This window comes from Tachysurus fulvidraco, chromosome 4, assembly GCF_022655615.1.
Source record: "Tachysurus fulvidraco isolate hzauxx_2018 chromosome 4, HZAU_PFXX_2.0, whole genome shotgun sequence".
In the NCBI taxonomy this organism is placed as follows: Eukaryota; Metazoa; Chordata; class Actinopteri; order Siluriformes; family Bagridae; genus Tachysurus; species Tachysurus fulvidraco.
The window spans coordinates 14892424-14901151 of record NC_062521.1 but is presented as its reverse complement, the minus strand read 5'-3'; positions in this window follow the sequence as shown (position 1 = coordinate 14901151).

Sequence of the window (8728 nt, the reverse complement as noted above, 5' to 3'; positions counted from 1 at the left end):
TTACTCTACTTTACTCCACCCCCAAGCAGGAGAGAATTTAGTAAGCTATTTGCAAGCTATAAAATCATTTTGAGCTAATAATGTACATGTATGATAAAAATAAGATGGAAGGCATTTGTTGTAGTAGCCTAGGGTTGTAAACTGAAGCTCTGAAGCTTTAGAAATGGAGCATGCAGGCCATTTATATATACAGTTTGTACTAGCAATTTGACCCTAACAGTAGTTTTCAAATTCAGAATTGTTTTTTTTTGTTTGTTTGTTTGTTTGTTTGTTGTGGAAATCACAACCAACATGATCAAAATGATTATATTGTTTATGATCTCGTAGTTAATAAACTGATCACACAAATCTAATAGGTTAAATGCAAATCTCAATAACAAATACAGTATCTAGAGTACACCGATTAGTAACCTCCAATTATTGTCCTCTTGTGCCTATAAAACAGCTCTGACTCTCACTCTGAGACATGGACTTCACAAGACCTCAGTAGGTGTTCTGTGACATCTGGTGCCAAAATCTTAACAGCAGATCCTTTAAGTCCTGTAAGTTGTATGGTGACCCTTCTATGCATCAGACTTCTTGTTACAGTACATACCACTGATACTTGTTCAGATCGAGATATGAGGAATTTGGAGATCAAGAGTACTGTGAACTTTTTGTTATATTCCTCAAACCATTCCTGATCATTTTTCTAAGCATCGCAAGGCGCATTATAGTACTGAAAGAGGCCACTGCCTTTAAGCAATACTGTTACCCAGAAGGAGTGTATGTCATGAGTGCAAGGACCCAAGGTTTCCCAGAAGAACATTGCCCAGAGCATCACACTGCTTCCATCATCTTGCCTTCATTCCATTGTGCATCACCTGGACGAAAACACACCCATATGTCGAATTGATGTCAAACAAAATGTGATTCATAAGGCCAGACCACATTCTATTACCCGAGGTGCCATTGTAATGAGATAATTAATGTTATTAACTTCTCCTGTTTTAATGTTATGTCTGATACCACTAGATACCATCCGATGCACATCCATGTCACTTCTGTACCTGTACAATCTGTTGCACCTTATAGTATTTTATTTTATATATAATTTATTTACATATATTTACACATATACATATATAAGTGCTGTACATATTGCATATAATGTGTAGTGCTACTGTAAGGATGCCCAATAGTACACTGTGTGGGCTGACTATATGTATGAGCATATTGCACATGTTCACTTGTTGATTTCATTATGTTTGGTAATTGTACATATTGTACACACATATTGTACTGATTATATGTATGAGCAAATTGTACATTTTCACGTCAACTCATTATCTATATTCTTATCTGTATAACTGTTCTGCAATTTCTGGAGTTTGCTCCTAAGAATTTCACTCACCAAGGCACGTGCTGTGGTGATGTGACAATAAAAAAAGTGAAGTGATTTGATGATACGATACGATGATACGATGTATAAGTGGCACAGCTCCCCAGTCTTCACCACTGGCTGAAACTTTGACAGTTCTCCATAAGCTTCCTGTATGATGCAAGAAATTACTATATAAAACAAAATAATATACAGATTGGATTGCATTTGCTGTTACTCCTAATTTATCCTTACCTGGCAGTAAATGTTTTTTTTTTTTGGAAATATAAGACCTACAAATAATGTCATTTATACCGCCTTTATGAGTAAATTGAATATTCAGGAATACAATGTTCTTTGGCTTAAATAAATAACAAAAATTCTTATTTTACAAAATCAAATAATGTATAATGATTTATGTATAATGTTTTATGTTTATAAAACTGTACTAAGGTAGTTTACTTAAAGTTTTTCTTTTTTCTTTCATTTGTCATTTTTGTTTCATTAACATTCATATTTCCATTCACAGTGTAAATAAAAACAGTATAAAACAGTACAATAACCTATTTCTACTTTAATGAATCCATATATATGAATTAATGAATGCTGATGTGTCGTTGTGATGTATGTCCACTAGAGGGCAGCTCTGTGTAAAAAAAACAAATAAACATAAAGAGACGAGTAATCATGTTATTCCAAATCCGTACAGCAGATGGTGGAAAAGCATTACACTTCAATGCATGTCTCTTGGGACTCGTTATTACCACTCCAAGACGTAATAACGGTAACACTTTAATAAGAGCACATCATTCATCATGGCTCTATTGTTACTAAAGGTATTACATTATTACATCCTGATTAGTTAATACATTTATTCACCATAAGTTCGTGATGAACTAACCATTCGTTCATATATTCATTTGTTCATATTCATAATTTCAGACTTTATTTTAAGAATATCAGCTGCTCCTTAAATATTCAAAAGATGCAAAATGCAAAATATAATTTATCCCATTTTCGTATGTCTATTATTTCTATTTACTATTATATGGATAAAGTAATAGAGCAAATTATTATTATTATTATTATTATTATTATTATTATTATTATTATTATTATTATTATTATTATTATTATTATTATGACAATGATGATGATGATGATGATGATGATGAAGATGCTTATTATTGTTGTTGTTGTTGTTGTTGAACAGTTGTCATATGGTATCTTAATGATGCCTGAGATGTTGCTAGAATGACTATGAATGGCTCATACTTCATTTCAAAATAAATCACATTAATAACTTCTTGTTGCATCAGAAGAAAGTGAAATAGTGTCATAATGACTTCCAATATATTCCATGAGAAGAGCTTGTGAGAGGGTCCACTCTGCTAACGGAAATCATCTTGACTGAAGAGCCATCCGTAAGAGTCCATGAGTGCTTTTACGTCTGTGTTAAATAAGATAAGAGGTAATGTATCAAAGCCATACGTATGTGACTGTATACAGCTTTTAGGATCAGCACCTTAATACACAGGATATTAGTGGTTTGCATCATTTCACTCAAGTAACAGTAAATAATCAAACATTGGAAGTGGTGGTTGGAGAGGAGTAAGTCAATTAAATTTGGCTTTAATCTACATCATGTAAATTGCTCTGAAACAGAATCCAATATCCCTTAACTTCCACTTGTTTTGCTTATGCTGTGAAAAATAACTCCAGTTTTCTTATATTGATTCTAATGCTCCCAAGGAGAGGACCTCAATTAACCATATTGAGTTTCGCAACACCTCTATCAGTGTACATACTAAGGGAATTAGGGACATGGAAGAAAGATCACCTTTCATAACTCCTAGCTTAGCTTTCCTTAAACAAATGCATCTGGCCAACACATAATCAACATTAATTAGATCAAGTCTGGGAAATTTTCTTCTTGTAAGCAAAAATTAACACTTCATTCCCTTGGTCGGCAGAAATTCAACACTCCAGCTTTAACAGCAAGAGTAAATCAAAACGTACATCATTTGAAAATGATCCCACTTCAAACTGGATTAATGTATCTCTTTATTGAGCAACTCAGATCATTTCCAGCTAAAAACATCAGAGAAGAAACACTAATTATGGATTTTTAGGCTACTGGTGATCAGCATCAAGTTAGTGATCTTATAAGAACTCCTTAATACCTGTTCAGTGTGTAATCAGAGCTGGGAATGAGTATGTGAGTATTATAATGCAAAATAATGGAAAATTTTCCATCCAGTGATTAACCTGTGGCTATATTTTGGATTTGGTAAAATCCTTTGTTATGTCTACATGCATTGTTTATGTTCCCAGTATTTTATACCATTTACACATATTGCATACCTGTTTTTTGTTTGTTTACTTCAGTTGTTTTTGTCTGTTTTTAATCTTTTGTCTAATTTTATATACAAGGACAAGCAAATATTTTTCAACCCAACTCTGCCCTCAGAACACTGACATTTATAGACATAATAAAGCACATATAGCCTATGCTGATTTAAATATTGTTGTGTTTTGGTAGTTTGATCAAATCTGTTCAGTGACAAGCGACTATGAAGCCAATATGGTGTTGATATTATATTGGGTAAGGGTTCTGAAAGCTTGTGGATGATGTATTTATTTATTTATTTATTTATTTGAAGAACTCTATTGCTTTTCTAAAATGGCCTAGTATAGTCTATTATAAAAAAGCAAAAAATAAAATGAGAATAAAATAATAAGAAAGTATAAACTATATTAAAAAACTATATAAAAATATTAAACATATGGAGAATATGGAGAAATAATATGTATATACCTATACATAGATATACAAATACATAAATGTGTATGGTTTTTGTCCTTAAAGTGTCCAGGTGCAGTATGGTGTGTAAAAAGTGTATAAAAGTGGCACTGTGCTGTGCAAGTCCAGAGTTAAAGTGTCCTTAGAATGTGGTGTGTAAATAGTGTAAGGAGTGTCTAAAGTGTATAAAGTGGCACTGTGCTGTGCACAGTTAAAAGTGACAGTCCAGAATTAAAGTGTCCGTGCGGGGGAGGGGGGGATCCTAGATCCTGGGTGATCCTGCTCTTTGCCATGGCCACTGAAGAGTTAACTCAGTGCCAGTCCCAAGCCCAGAAGAAATGGAAGGGCTGCATCAGTGTGCGGACCATGTGATCTGCTGTGGTGACCCCGAACAGGAAGCAGCTGAAAGAAGAAAAAAAAACGGAACTAGCACAGTTATAAGCAACACTGCAAAGTATCCTGTAACTATCCAGTATATACCATTAACTAGAAAATGACTTAACTAATAAAGTTGATACTAGTATAACCTGTTATTCACATAATAATAACTAAATTGTGCAGCATGAGGAGTTTACTGCAGATGCATTGCTCTGATTCTCTATAAACTGACTAAAATTGATTGGATTCTTTAAACTGAAATGCAATAAAATACAGAAGAGTCCATTCCATTGATGTATAGCATATAATCACTGGTTAGATGAGACCTTCATGAATCATTACAAGTACTCTGAAGGATTAAATATAAATGTAAGGAGTAAAAAGTTTAGTAACAGTTAAGTACAATAGTAGATTTGTTCTAGTATTTTTCACTTATTCCTACATGTACACACAAATCTCCATCCTCCAGAGTCCATTTAGACATCCCTTAGTGTTAGCAAGGACAGTGGCAGCATCAAGGACTGTAGTGGAATCTCTTTAAGGGTGACACAGGCTGCTTATTACTTTGCTGTTTAGAAAAAAGATTAAAAAAATAAAATAAAATACTTGTTTGTTGTACCACATAAGGAAGATTCATATCTACCTCACAAGTAGATCAGAAAATACTTGTGAAATGTAAGCAGTGAATACTGGCTAGAGACTAGTTTATATTAGAGTGATGGTACTTTCATTCAGTGCTTTCCTACTTTCCTAAAATATAAGGATTATCAATACATCTCTCTCCTCAAGTTGACAATTTATGACACATCATTATAGTTACCTTATCTGGAGCAAATTATATTCTAATCATAGGACACAGTGTTATCATTTTTATGTGGTTTTGCCCCCTAGGCCATTCAATTTCTTAATAGCCATCTTATAACACTAAACAATAAACTAAACTATAAACAATAAACTATATAGAATTGCACAGTTTTACTGGTTTTCTTTATACTGTACTTCCCTACATTTTTCAGCTAAACTCCATCATCCTGAGTCGTTACATAAAGTCTGCCATTTTAACATACCGAGTTTATATACTTGTAGATGCTAATTTTGCTTTCAATTTTATCCCTTTCTCCAAAATATGGAAATGTGAAATCTAGTTTTACTACAATAAATGTCATTGTTTCTTTGAGAGCACAGTATATTGATGTATTTTTTTAGCTCAGAGTAAAGGTAACTGGATCAATGTTAATAGAAAAAACTAAAATGGGAGGGTGTTAATGGCATGGCCTTGTAATGACTGAGAGGAGACCCAAGTAAACACAGACAAGAAGTTTGGATCAGACTGCAGTTTTCTAAACTGTGTTTCTCAACCATGCAATACACCCTCTGCTGATTTAGTTTTTATTTTGTTCATGTTCTATTTATATTCCCATTTATTTGTACTAATGTTTTTATCAGCTGAGAAGATCACTGGAGTCTCTATTCCCTCTATCATGACATTTACACAACATGCTGCATCAGCAAGGCCAACAGCATTGTGGATGACCCCACACACCCCTCACACACACTCTTCACCCTCCTGCCATCTGGAAAAAGGTACCGAAGCATTCGGGACCTCACGATCAGACTGTGTAACAGTTTCTTTCCACAATCAGATTCCTTAATAATTGAACTGAACTGTACCAAGCACAACCAACCAACACACACACACACACACACACACACACACACACACACACACACACACACACACACACACACACACACACACACACACACACACACACACACACACACACACACACACACACACACACACACCAATTGTATGGACTGCAATGACCCACACCAAATACATACTCTTCCAATGTACATCCATGTTTACAGCACCATCATATCAAACTGTTTACATGCTGTTTTTCACACTGTTTTTGCTCTTTGCACATGATGTCTCACATTTTATTTGATTGCTGTTTTGCACAATACTTTACAATGCCTCATGTACCTGCTGCTATAATACTATAATGCTATAATGTGTTTATCCCAGTATTTCTGCACATGCAATATTGCTTGAACATACAGTATTTACACTGGTCGGAGCTGTTTTTGTGTATTGTACTTTGTGTATTGCCTTTTGTGTATTGTCTTGTATTTTTTGTTTGCACTGTCATTTGTCCTGCAATGTCTTTTTTGTCTGTTGTCTTGCACTGTTTGCACCAGGTTGCACAGATGCACTTTATGTGGCTAGGACTACTTACTAAGTCCTTAGCTTTGTCCTTGTTTTATGTAGCACCATGGTCCTTGAAAAATGTTGTCTCATTTCACTGTGTACTGCAACAACTATATATGGTTGAAATGACAATAAAATCTTCTTGACTTGACTTGACTTGACTTGATCAACAGATGCCTCCATTGGATTCTCTGGATTTGCCTGATTGACACAGTCAACAGATAAGAATTACGGTTATGAGCGCAAGAGCAGCCTGTAGAGGGTGATATTCACCAGAGATGCTGAAGATGGATTTGCCACACCCACCCCAAGGCAAATGCTCAGCTGGAACCCACAGTGATAAAAGGAACAGGGGCCAGTCATACCAACAGACAGCTGGAGCAACTGGTCCAGGATCAGGATGCGTGGAGAGCACTTGTTGATGGTCTATTTCCCAGCAGGGGACACATGCATTGATGAATTCTACTACTAAAAAGAAGAAGAAGAAGAAGAAGAAGAAGAAGAAGAAGAAGAAGAAGAAGAAGAAGAAGAAGAAGAAGAAGAAGAAGATTCTCTTTAGCTTTTAATACAGTGGAATTTCGATAGCAAAGTACCATTTTTGCAACTTTTGCAGCTACATTGCATAAAACAACCGCAAACAACTACATTCTGCTGCAGTGGAAAGAGTCACTCATACTTATGCAAGTCTCTGAAGAGATGCAGCTATTCTGTTCTTGTACACCTTTCCTTTGATTCCTAATCTCACTGTTCTACTTCCCTTGCTCTCGTTCAAACACATTTATTCTCTCTTACTAAAACTGACTTTCAGAGCAGACATCCACCTTTCCAGGTGTTCCTCCACCTGCTCTCTTCGTTCACTACAGATCACAATGTCATTTGTCCATGGCGATTCCTGTCTGGCTTCATCTGTCAACCTGTCCAGCACTGTAGCAAAACAGAAGGGACTCAAAGCTGATCCATGATGCAGCCCCACCTCTAACTTGAACTCCTCTGTCTGACCTACAGCACATCTCACTGCTGTCATACTCCTATCATACATATACTGAACTACTCTGACATACTTCTCTGCCACTCCTGATATCCCCATACAGTACCATAGCTCTCCCGGCACCTTGTAATATGCTTTCTCTAAATCCACAGTGCCATCTCTGTACTTTTGACCATCTCTGCACTACTCCATTAACATTCTTAGAGCAAAAACTGCATCAGTAGTGCTCTATCTGGGCATAAAGCCATACTGCTGCTCACAAATATCCACTTCCTTTCTAAGCCTAGTTTCCACTACTCTTTCCCATAGCTTCATGTGTGGCTCATCAATATGTCTGTAGTTGCTACAACTCTGCACATCACCCTTGTTCCTAAAGATTGGCACTAAATCTTCTCACTCATTAAAACCCATTGAACAACCTAGATAGAAACTCCATTTCATCTGGACTAACAGCTTTCCACTCTTGATTCAGAGCCTTCCTCGCCTTATCCTTTCTAATCTTTGCTATTTCCTGCTCTACAATATTTACCTCTTCTTCCTGACATTGCCTCTCACTTTCCTCATTTATCAGATTCTTAAAATATTCCTTCCATCTTCTCTGCATACTCTCCTCACCTGTTTGTACCTTTTCATCTCTATCTTTAAAAACCCTTATCTGTTGCACATCCTTCCCATCTCTATCTCTCTGTCTCGCTAACCTGTTCAAGTCCTTCTCGCCTTCCCTCATGTCTAACCTGGAATACAACTCATCGTATTGGACCTGTTTGGCCTTTGGCACATCCCTCTTCACCGCTGCAATTCCTTGTAATCCTGTCTATTTTCTTCGGTCGTTTCTATGTCCCACTTCATTTTAGCTCTGTTCTTCCTCTGAATGCTACAGATGACACACCTAGCACCCTCCTACCTGTCTTCCTTATAACTTCTTCTGTGGTTTCCCAGTCACCTGGAAGCTTTTTCTGACCACCCAAACCTTTCTCAGCT